This window comes from Glandiceps talaboti, chromosome 9 (assembly GCF_964340395.1).
Source record: "Glandiceps talaboti chromosome 9, keGlaTala1.1, whole genome shotgun sequence".
NCBI classification, from domain to species: Eukaryota; Metazoa; Hemichordata; class Enteropneusta; family Spengelidae; genus Glandiceps; species Glandiceps talaboti.
Window position 1 is genome coordinate 9555460 of NC_135557.1, and position 13506 is coordinate 9568965.

The 13506-nt window shown below is 35.9% G+C and overlaps 1 protein-coding gene across 1 annotated transcript in view; it reads right to left on the reverse strand.

Moving 5' to 3' along the window:
- Positions 1 to 4466, reverse strand: part of LOC144439768 (uncharacterized) — a 16560-nt gene extending 12094 nt beyond the window's left edge. The window contains exon 1 of the mRNA XM_078129000.1: positions 4388 to 4466. The gene's annotated coding sequence lies outside the window, so the exon portion shown is untranslated. The remainder of the gene's footprint in view (positions 1 to 4387) is intronic.
- Positions 4467 to 13506: the final 9040 nt, after the last annotated feature.

A 13506-nucleotide genomic window follows, 5' to 3' on the forward strand; every position in this document is an offset into this window, starting at 1 on the left:
TTAAAGACACGCACAGGGGAAAAAACTGACTAAGGCTGTGGTCAGAATATATAGCTGGGGGAGGTGGGATCCCAACTAATGTTCGAAGCCACCCTTCGCGCTCTCAAAACATGTCATACCCTCACCAAAATGAACAAAAATTTTTTTCGTAGCCTTCCTCCCCAGTATACATGTATTTAAATATATGTAATTATGCCGCACCCCACCCATACTTCTGGCATTCTAGTACTGTAAAGTTGAAGCACACTGCATTAAAGTAATTGTGACAATCGACTTCTGCTTCTATCCTTACATGACAAAAACAGACTTCTACAGATACTAGATGTGGGCTTTGCAAACAAAAGTCCCATATTTGGCTTTAACCTGTATCTGGAGATACTTAGCCAGCATGGTTTTCTGGTTCAATTTATTTTGGGCAGAGACTGCACCCCACATGAAATAGCTATTGAGGAAGGGTAGTGGGCATTTAAGTGTATGATATTCGCTTTGCTATCGACTGCTTTATTCTTGAATGTATCGTAGATAAATAAAGTGAACGCTTTTGTGAACAATCGAGGTAAACGACTGCTCCTGAGGTTTGAATGCCAAACAAGTCAATTATACTCTCACGAGACATAGAAGGATAGCAAGAGAGATATACAGTGAAAGAGGGAGAGTGAGAGTGAGAGTGGGACATATAGACAGATAGACAGAGAGAGACAAAGGAAGAGAAATTAAGGCATACCCAAAACACGACATGTGCATGGTAGTCACTCATCTCATCATTAAATATAGGGTTTAGAAGTTATTGCGACGAAACCGCAAAAGAACTTCAAATGTACATGGTAAATGACTGCTCCCGAGGTTTAATTTCATTCAAAATAATAAAAAAAAAATATCAAAATTAACGAACAAAACAATTCCTGTCCCCCTTTTTTTCAGACAATCAGAATTGTCATGCCCTTCACGCATCCCCGATTTATTGATACCCTCCCGCCAATTTCTCTTCAGCCCCTCCATGTTCCCGTAAATTCTGACGGCAGTTTAAGCGTTCAAATGATGACGATCGCATGGGAGATTTTTCAAGATTGAAGGAGCAGTGTAACTTCTTAGTGCCATATTTACTACACTGGAAAACTATGCTTCCATTTACTAACATAGACGCAAACTAAAAGTGTTGTTGTTCGATGTGGTAAACGTACAAAAGTTAGTGATAGCAGTATTTACACTGCACGTTTTACCTCAAAGCACTATTTTCAAGGGCCATTCAATATCTTGTCACTGTTGTATCGATATATTGTAACAAATAGTTTTAGTTTGTGCCCATCGTAGTAAACCGAAGCATGGATTATCAGCGTAATATTTTCAAAAGATGGGTATCTGAAGAGGACCAAAGTTGAATAGAGGTACGTAGCTTCAGCTTAAAACGAAATGAAACACATTCTGGACGGTTCGCCTGCAGCGAGTAACAGCAGACAAGTCAAATGTTAACATTGTATGAAGTGAAAGTAAACGGGTCTGCACTTACCTATACTTGCCACCACAGGTACGAAATGGTCAATTATGAACTCTATGTAAGCAATGGTGCTGGTTATATAGCAACTCTTCAATGATCAGCACGATGACAAATCGTCTAATAAATGTTTAAATCTATTCTATATTTGGATCAGATTGAAATGTTGTTTCCTGTGACTTGTTAAAGTTGGTCTATTTCCGGTATCTATTTCGTTGACAACATATTTATTGTACCATCAATAATATCCCACAGATAGGTCAGCTTACATAATATAGATCTTATATTAAAAACAGCATTTAGAAAGCTTGCACCATAGTAAATTACGATTTGGAGTGTCAGTATTTTGCCATTGTTGATGGCATTAATAGAAAAATACGTGCCTTAATAGACCAGAAATGTTACTATTGTTGGAGAAACAGACAGGCAGATAAGCAAAATACTGACACATAGACAGACAGCCAACAGAAACGGAATTAGGTGTGGAATATATTTCATGACGTCAACACCATTACCAATGACATATAAATTACCTTAATTTAATTTCTAATTTTTATAAGAAAACACACTTGCGAAATATCATTAGTGCTTGTTACATGGTCGCCTCTCAATTACACGGTTCTCACGACCTACACTTTGTTTAAGATTTTAATGCAACAATATGTAGAGAGAGAGAGAGAGAGAGAGAGAGAGAGAGAGAGAGAGAGAGAGAGAGAGAGAGAGAGAGAGAGAGAGAGAGAGAGAGAGAGAGAGAGAGAGAGAGAGAGAGAGAGAGGGAGGGAGGGAGGGAGGGAGGGAGGGGAGAGAGAGAGAGAGAGAGAGAGAGAGAGAGAGAGAGAGAGAGAGAGAGAGAGAGAGAGAGAGAGAGAGAGAGAGTTTCATTCTTCTTTCGCCAAGTAGAGTGCTCGATCACCTTGGAGCGCTATCATACATAAAAATGAATGAAACGATTCCGATATTACATTGTGGATTTACACTACGGATCGTTTCACCAGAAGGATCGTCGTGTGTAATAGTAGGGTGTAATAGTAGTCGTTGGCTTTACATTCTGCTTTATGTACATAACTTATGTGTGTTCACTGACGGCTGTGTGTACACACACACAAAAAAAAATGAAAACAAAGGTTACGTATTATTAAGTAAGAACTTGTTAGCGTGCCGGCATTTACTGATTAATTCAGTTCTGCTGTTCAAGGTCGTTGATTTGTCGGCAGTTATAATAAAATATTTTCCCCAGAGACATCGTTTGGTAACATTTGAGTATGAGGAAGCTTGCTTGAGAACTGACCAGTGTATGCCGTATTTGGTTTTGCTGTCTTTTAGGTGCCATAAGTGTTTGCTGAGCGCACTGTCTTTCTCCCTGTGATCAAGTTTAAATGAAGACTTGTGGTTGTTAAACCTTTAAACCTGCTTTAGAATTCTGTGTCACTAACACCTATGTATGATTTGTGATCTTGGTTAGTGGTGACTGTTGCTTTGTAAACAATGCTTTTTATGAGGCATTAAAGTGAGCTATAGTTTCATGGACAACATGGGTAAAATAATTAACGGTCACAACAAAGCCATACTTTCAAAAGCTAAGCAAACACAACAATGTACCTGTAACTGCAGGAAACCAAAGGAGTGCCCCCTCGCAGGAAAATGCCTCATAAAAGGCATTGTTTAGAATTTACAGAGAACAGACACACTGACACACAGACTTAGGAGGAGATGTATTTAGGCATACGAACACAGACTCATTTGCATGGCAGTCACCCATCTTATCAATGAATATAGCGTTAAAATTTATTACGTTGATGCCGTGATGCATTTTTAATGTACTCAGTAAACGACCGCTCGTGAGGTTTAATTTTGTTCAAATTAATATCAAATTCTTTCGTGGTCCCAGTTTTTGACCATCGGAAATTTCATGGTACCCTTCGCACCACCGAATATTTACACCTTCGTAAATTCAGACTGCAGCTTAAACGTGCAAGTGAGGACGATAGTATGGGACACGGGAGTAAAACGCAGCATCGATTATGTACAAGCGTACAAAGTAAACGAGTACTCATGTGGTTTAACTTTCAAAATTGAAATTATTTAAACTCTCAAGAGAGAGAGGGAGAAAGAGACAGAGCGAGAGAGAGAGAGAGAGAGAGAGAGAGAGAGAAGACAGAGAGACAGAGAGAGGGACAGAAAGAGGGAGAGAGAAAGAGAGACAGAGAGAGGGAGAGAGAGAGAGAGAGAGAGAGAGAGAGAAAGAAAGAGAGAGAGAGAGAAGACAGAGAGACAGAGAGAGGGACAGAAAGAGGGAGAGAGAAAGAGAGACAGAGAGGGAGAGAGAGGGGGAGAGAGGGAGGGATAGAAAGAGAGAGATAGACAGACAGACACACAGACAGACAGACAGACAGACTTAGGAGGAGATATATTAAGGCATACGAACACAGACTCATTTGCATGGCAGTCACCCATCTTATCACTGAATATAGCTTTAAAATCTTATTACGGTGATGCCGTGATGCATTTCAATGTACTCGGTAAACGACCGCTCGTGAGGTTTAATTTTGTTCAAAGTATTATCAAATTCCCCGTCCCCGTTTCTGACCATTGGGAATTACATGGTACCCTTCACACCACCGAATATTTACACTTCCGTAAATTCAGAGTGCAGCTTAAATGTGCAAATGGGGACGATAGTGTGACATGGCAGTAAAACCAACCGATTATCTGAGAGATTTTTTTTCAAAAGATGGGTACCTAGAGAGCACCGAAGACCGAAGTAGTGTTAGAGGTACGTAGCTTCAACTTAGACGAGAAATATATTCTGGACAGGTCGCCCCAAACGAGTTACAGTAGACAGATCGATGAAATATTAAAACTATATGAAGTGAAATGAAATGGATGTGGACTTACCTACACTTGCCAACACAGGTATGAAAGAAATGGGCGATTATGAACTGGATGTAATTGAAAATGCTGTTTCCTGTGACGTGTAATTGTTGGTTTGATATCGGTATCTATTTCAATGACAACGTATCTGTTATACCATCAACAATAAGACAGAGAGGTCAGGTCAACTCACCTAAAATAGCTCAGAGTAAACTTTTCAATTTTACAGTTTTGCATCATTGTAAATATAATTTACGATTTTGCCATTGTTGATGGTATTAATCGAAAAATACGTACCTTAAATAGACCAGAAATGATACATACATACACACACATACATACATACATACAGACAGACAGACAGACAGACAGACAGACAGACAGACAGACAGACAGACACATACACATAGACAAAGAATAGACAGTCAGGACAGACAATTATACAGACAGAGAATAGAGCTAGAATAAATTTAATGACATCAACACCATTACAATTGAGATATATATTAAATTCAACTGTGAATACAATTTCGAATTTTGAAATATCAACACTTGTTGTTGCATGTTCTCCACTTTATAACTCGACTGTCATGACATGACCTACACTGTATTCAATATTGAAATACAATTTTTATTTTTTTCCTTTAAATTTCAATTTCCTACAAAAAGTCCAATGCTCTTCAAGAGCGACTTGATCAGGTCTGAATTCCACAAATAGGCACATTGTCTACCCCTCTCCCATCTCTAATTTTGCACACAGAACTCATGCTAAACCTTACATATTTTCCACAGCCTAAGAAAGGCGCCATCTAACGACGACGGGGCAAATGGATTTTTATAAACACAAATATATTTTGCTTGAATGGAATTACGCATGCGTACTCCACGACACTCTCTTATGCAATGAAAAGAGGATTCTAGCATGGGTTTATGACTATCGACTATAACATTAATTTGTTATTAAATTGCAATCAGAGAAGTTGATAAATGCCTATGTACTTTACCGATTACAGAAAAAAATATCATCAATTATAATGTTGAACATGAAGAATACAACTTTAATATATGTTTGACAAATACCAATACAGTTGACGAACATAAGTATACATGTAACCTAATAAATTGACGTTCATTAACTAAAAGCAACATAAACTTTTTGAATAAGACATACATTTTACCATGAAAAAAACGGTTTTAAGACAAGTTTATTTTTTTTGAATACGAATATGATTGTATGGATGAAAAGTGTGTTGAATATTACAACATATGGCCTGCCATAATTGATCATATTAAATTGATATGTATTACTAAGGAAAGGCACAGACATCTAACACCCCCACCCCCATCCCCCACCACACACACACCTAACCTCACAGGACTACCTCTACTACATTATGTGCGCTATCGCGTAACTCACCTTTTTTTTTTAAATCACGCTCGTCTATGTTGGGCGAAAATTTAAATTGCAAATTGGGATAACATATATACTATAGTATTGTTTGTCCTTCGAGTCTACAGTTAAATTAAGCTAACCCTTATTCCCGTAGAAATAAAAGAATGCTGAATTACTGTAAAGTACAATGCTTACTTCGTACAGACACTATTGCCTATGATCACAATGGTTGTACAAGCAAAGTCAAATGATGAAAAACTGTTAACAGCAGAACGACATAGTTGTAGTGTATGCACGCAACCTTCAAGCAATAACAGTTTGTTCTATTTTTACTACCGTGTTGTCATATTGATACAGTCATTCAAATGGCAAAACTTAGCATGATTAGAATTTCAAATCTCATTAGGCCTAAAAAAAAGTAATTGTTTGGTTCCGGTTACCAGACCCTACCTAGCGTTTCACTGCAGAAAAAAAACACTTTTTTACGTACTTGAGAAAGAAAATAATAAAATCGTAAAACTTGTGAAGTCTCAAGAGAAACAGTGGATGCACTCTACAACATTTTTTTCCTATCTGTAATGGTTATAAATCCGATATGATGAAATAAACAACACAAAGACCATTTGGAAACAATGGAAAACCTAAACGAGACACTCACATATGAAAAATATGAAATAAAATGTTCAATGAACCACACATTTTTTTATTAGGACTTAGCAGTCGTTCAATTTCCTTTGCTTGCTGTCATTGCTATATGCGATAAGAGCGGTCATCAGGACACTTGTTTTGTCAGAAGTGGTGACGATATTGTCTCACTTTTCTCACTATTTATCAACAAGTAATGCGATGATTTAAATGATTCTTAGTAGAAAATATGGCGTCAAAGCGAAATATGATGCAGATGTGAACAGAATGTCGGGTTTCATGTTGCAACCATACCAATTTCATCCCTACTAATCATATTCAACCCCTGATATTCACCTATAGGATAGTAGCCATTGTTTTTAATGTTTTCCTTCCAAATAAGAGATGTTCACACTTGAACTAAACGTTTGGCATTCACTTCGTGCGCTAGTTTGACCATTCTATCTAGTAGGCGACCCCCCCCCCCCCCAACCAAGTTGTAGGCCGCATGTAGTCCACACACAATTACATGTACGTATACGCATTAGGTAACACATTCCTTACGAAGGGTATCAAACGGTAACCCCAATAGCCAAACAGAACTAAGAGAACTTACTTCTTCATCTCCGTATAAGGAGTGTCACTGATACCAGATTTAAACTGAATGCCTTCGAATTCCGTGGGTGTAAAATATTTAGACTTTCGTTCCTACACATAATACTTGCTGCAATGCAACAGGACATATACAATAATTTATGTTTGAAGTATGTCCCAAAATATATTGAATTTGAAACGTGCATTCTAAAGATGTATCCTAATTACTGAAAATAAACAATTATGCAAATGAATCATTAAAACTGAACACCCACACTTAATCAAACATATGGTATATGTACGTTGTTATCATCAATGTATATACGTAATTATGTTAAATTTGCAGTGAACATTGTTAAGATGTCGCCTACTTACTGAAAAAAAAAACATATTAATAATGCAAATGATGAAACTAATCATCAAATTAATAAGCTGTATTATACACCATCATCTGAGTATCATGAGTGTGTGTATCAAATCATATAGGCTTTGTAAGTAGCATTCTTCATATAGAGGCTAATTACTTAAAACCATTAATTGTTGAAATGACTCATTGAAACTTAAAGGTACATCGACAAGCTTGTCAGGACATGTGCACTTAGTAGTAGTTATGGTTATGTACCGAATTATATGGATTTGAAGTGTGCATTCTTAAGATATAGCTTATTTACCGAACATAGTAAATTATGCATTGTTAAAACAGTACAGGCTATATTACTAAACTTTATGACACATGCACTTTGTTATCACCAATGTATGTACCAAATCATATTGAATTTGAAGCGTGCATTCTTAAGACTCTCAGTTATACTCCTCTCCATCTCACCAGCATTGTTTCAACTGTTCTCTCAAGTCCAATTAATGGGACATGTTTCACACTATGAAAATGTTTGCAAATTCATCAATAGCCACAAATGAAACTGTGTACATTATTTTTATCATTTCAATGACTGTCCCCATCTTGGTAACAGTTACAATGCAATTAACGTATAACCACATGTACTGCCATATGCCTAAGCCTATATCTATTATTCAGTAAATGATGTGTAAAATTGTCGATATCCTGACCAGGTCTTAGGCAAAGTTCATCGAGCTTTGTACCTATCTAACCCAAGACGTGAAGTGTGTTGTCACTTCATTTAACACTTATTCAGCACAGCATCTAAAATAATTGTAAAAGTACATAATCGCATATATTTAGTAAGTATATCGCCTAATATATTTAGTAAGTATATCGTCTAATATATTTGGTAAGTATATCGTCATGTATATTTAGTAATTTAGTAAGTATATAGTTTATTGTATTAATATAACTATGTCGATGGCGCAGATCCAGCGATCTGATTGGTCTAGAGATCAAAATTAATTGGTCTAAAACAGTGATACATCAACAGTTGGCACGCGTCCAATTTTTGATGTGTACAAGTTGGAATCTATTTTATTTTCATCTGCTCGGGATTGTGTAGTTCGTAATGACAGTGAACTCTTCAAATTGTTAGAGGATCATTGTCTCACTACTCAAGACCCAATTATTCAGGTCTGACATCTAAATAAACATTTAAAAAACAAAACAATTATCGACTGCCCTTAATATTTTCCGGAGCAACGCCCTCATTGACAAGAACAAGAACATATCTGGACTGTCGACATTATCGACAGTCATGGTGACAGGGACGACACTTGTTCACGAGCAGGGCATTTCTTTATTGATGGAAGTTATTTAAGATAGAGAGGGGGGCTGAGAACATGGATATTTGTGTAGAAAGGCTGGAAAAGGGGCTTGTTACCAGGAAGGAATCCAATAAAAATAAAGAGAGGAGGAAAGAGAAAGAACAAAATACATGAAGATGATTTTTTTTTATTCTTTATAAATATCGACCAACAGACTCTCGTAGTTGCTATGAAAAGTAATGAAAAACAAAGAAACTGCTGCCATGTTTGTCTTCTCACTGTGAGGAGTCACGAAACTTGCTGTACACCAACCATTTCAAATAATTGTTTGAGGCAAACAGGTGGTTTGTTCATAACTGTACTGATTGTCTTTAAAACGAGTAGCAGATCAATCCAGTCACTGCACATTTGGAACGTGTATGCACGACACATTGCATTCACTCAGAATTGATACACGTCAGATCAACTGTCTTGCAAAGTATATTTATTATTATGCAAAATGTACATATTCCAGGGAATCAAATAAAACCATAAAACATTAGTTCCTATAATGTTTTCGAATTGTTTTGATATACTGATAGAATAAAGACATAGATAAAGCACCCCTGGAGCTGGTATTGAAGTAGGTTTTTACCATTGAACACAATATATGAACTCGCTATCGCTCGTGCATATATTTCGTTCACTATTCCAACCTTTTGGTATACCATCCGCAGAGTGGTTTATTACTTAAGTATATTTAGTATGTATATCATATAATATATTTAGTAAGTATATCATGTAATATATTTAGTATGTATATCATATGATATATTTAGTAAGTATATATTAGTCTAATACATTTAGTAAGTATATCGTCTTGCATAGTTAGTAAACACATCATCTAATTAGTGTATTTAGATAATATATCATCTATTATATTTAGTAACTATATAGCCTAGTGTGTTTAATAAGCTATCATCTGATATATTTCGTAAGTATGTCAACTAGTATACTGTCAACCATGGAAGTGTTAAAATGTTGTATATATATCCACTCTAGGTAACAATAGACGCTGTCAATATCACACAAAGTCCAGCCCGCATTGAATCTTCTTACTTGTGTATACCTGCGAATGATGAACACATTACATATCAAACATTGTCTATATCGTGATATTACAATGATAAACTTATTTTAAGATTTACCTATTAATATATTATCTAACTTGCGACGATGACATACAACAATTTCAATTATTTAAAATGCTGTTTAACAAATTTTCGTTTCTATTATTCTATTCGACATAGCACTTTACATCTTTTGTATATTTCCAGTCTGGGACAGAAATCTTTATGATTGAAATAAACATTTCAGCTCTTCACTCACGCACGTCAAAGCGTAATTTCCGCCTAAGCATATCTGTTAAAAATACATACATGGTTTATGATTACGTAATTGTTCAGAGTATCCAAATGCAATCTATATTTGGGTCACTTTAAGAGTATGTCCACCGTGTGTATAATAGCATTCAAAACTGAAACATGATTTTGGCAAGATGACTAAACGATTTCTCAATGAAAAACTTTTAATTTCAATTCATTTTAATAGAACGTTCTCGTTAATAATGCTTTTTTTTTCTCCCATAGGTATAAATATATGTTTGCAATAAAATAATTCGCCAAATCCATTCCCTATTACAATCTTAGCAATGACTAAATTATTGAACTGAGCATCAACTTGGGAGAGCAACAATAACACCTTTGTGAATATATAATGTCTAAAAAGTAGCATTACATCACAGTAACAGGTAGGTATTTTTCTTGTTTGAAGTTTAAAACGATTTTCACAGACTCGTGAGATTTGTTGACCGTTTCGCAGCATTTACCATAGCTTCAGCGGAATTTACGCGAATGTTTGTGAAAAACCCGTAAAAGCAAACACTGTCTTCTTCCCATGAACTCACTTATTATAACATGTATGCATACATAAATATATGTACATGTACGTAGTATTTATAAAAATACACACATATGTACATACATACATGCTCGTAAGCACACACACACACACATACACACACACATACATACATACATACATACATACATACATACATGCATGCATGCATGCATGCATACATACATACATACATACATACATACACACACACGCACACATACATACATACATACATACATACATACATACATACATACATACATACATATATTCCAGGGTTTAGTGTAGGGATTGGAGGTTGTTTATATGCTGAACATTATTTGAATGCAAATGTTTGCCTAATATCTAATGGGATGATTATATGCAATCTATCACCACCCCTCCTAAGAGTGTTCAATGGTTTATGCATTTTAGTTCTTTTTCCTTTACCTGACGGTTTCTCACAAATGAAGCCACGCTTCTCGTTACACGTAGTATCATTCCATGTACATCCTGGGTCAGAGTAGAGCAGCGCACAGTTTTCACCACGCTCTTCATAGTTATTGGGTTCACCAGGCCCCCAGTGATTGTAATTGAACTAAAACAATCAGAATTGGAAAATTAGATAATAACTACCACATTATTTTACTTTGAATAAATATAGGAGGGTTTGGTATTGTGTAGTTTTATAAATTGCTTATAAAAGAATGGCATTAACAATTTGCTATAGTATTGTATGCATATATACATTTCAGTATAATTATCTAAAAGCAATATACACATTCGCCTACTGTATTTAACTCGGTTAAGATTTGTGTTTACCAAGTTCATTTTTAAAGCTGACGAAATGTTGGTTCACAGTGCAATCTAAGTAGACAAACCTGGTAAAGTTATTTGATTGATTGATTGATTGATTGATTGATTGACAAAATGCAAGGTGAATACTACATGTACTTGCAAGGTGTATGCAATGTGAATACTACCAATACGGTAACATGTAATGCTATTGAGACCATTACAGTGTCATATATGAAACAAATATGTCTTGACAGGAAAGAATTTGCATATGTCACGGCGTGAATGAACAGGACGATTAAGCGAAATTAAATGTATGCTAAATAATGCTAATAATACACTTATAGAACAAATACCTCTGAGTTGTCAATCCAAACCCAGGGAGCATGTGTATTTCTCCGTTTCAAACCAAACCATAAATACGTTCCAGGCTGACAATAACCTGACACGATAAATAAATTAGTTAGCCGATAACCCCCGCTACAAGCAGGACAATGCACCATATACCCAGCAAAAGCAGAACATACACAAGTGAACTGGTTAACCGATTTTGAAATGAGAAATATTCTTTTGAGTACAGGTGTGGGTTCATTGGTGTAGCGAAAATAACATGTACACTAATTTATTATATTCTCAATTTTAAGCAAGTTTCTCAGCACCTATTGATTTCAAAATCTGACAAGATATGGTATAATACTTTGTGTATACCTTGTAATTACTTATGTTATGTTGTTCTTTAATGACGCTAACTGCGAACGAATTTGGAATAATTAATTTAACTGGAAATTCATGTCACGCATTATATCTTCAAAGGGACTTATATTCGCGTCACATTTGGTGTGTATGGTTGTGTATTTAGACGAGTAGTGACACACCTTAGGTCACGAGTATTTTCCCTCTGGATAAGGATATTGGAGAATAACATAACTATACCAGTGTCAATGAGATCAAAGACAGTTTGGAGAAAGCAATGGCAATTTTGACTCATTAAAAAAAACAGCAGAACACTTCAATGACTTAGACACGCGATGCCATGACGTTGAACGACCAGGGTATATATTTCATATGTTTTGTTCAATTTGGCTCATGCATGTTCATGGTACAGTGAAGATTATAATATTGTGTGTGTAGGACTTTCATCATGACAGTTCATCATATTTAAGCATATATGTAAATTATGCAAGTAACATTTTCATAATAAGCACCCCCCAACCCCAAGTATTCGTTCATACATACGATTTAGGTAAATATTCTCGAACTCATCATTAATCACAACCAGACTAGCTCCGTATGATCGACAACGTGACGATGCTTCACTATATGTGTACTCTTGCTCTTGTATGACTAAGTAACATCTTCCTTGATGGTAGTTCCAGTCAGAACCGCACGCTAAAAGATACATGTATACATATAATTATATAAACTTATTTTAGCACATATTCAGAAAACACCGTTCTTTGACCCTTTGAAGTACATGTATAATAACAATTAATTGTGATATCATCTAGAGTGTTCGGCGGCTAATTTGGATTCTACAATGATCAACGTTGCTATCATTATTTTGAATTGCATGATGACCACGATTATCTTACCAAATCGGAATGTTCTCTCTTTAAACTCAGAGCTTTGAAATACCACAAATCGAAACATCCTGTTTGCCCACCCAACTTATGGCGTTCTTCTATAATTATGTTATAAATGCTACATGGCTGATATGTATTTTGAGTTGAATCTGACTTACCAACATCAGGTAATAGGGACGCCAGTGTGTCTTTCAGTGTTTCAATCTCTTGATCATGATTTTCTTGTTGTAGTACCAGTTTTTCGTTCAGTTCTGCAACTTCTGTATCACATTCTTGAATAGCATTGTCCAGTCTGTGAAGTTCATTGTTATGATTATCAATCACGTCACTGTAATCAGCTATGTTCAATATATGTTGTTCATGTTGTTCTACGGCATCACTTATTTGTACCATTAGACCTTGTTGATTTCTCTGCAGCAATTCACTCTGGTCGTCTAGTTCGGATATTCGTGCTCCCTGCTGCACTGATCGATCGTTTAGCTGAGCCAATATATCTGCCCAGTTATCGATCTCCTGGTCATTTACCGTAATTCGTCGGTCTTGCTGTTCAAGTTTACTGCCAT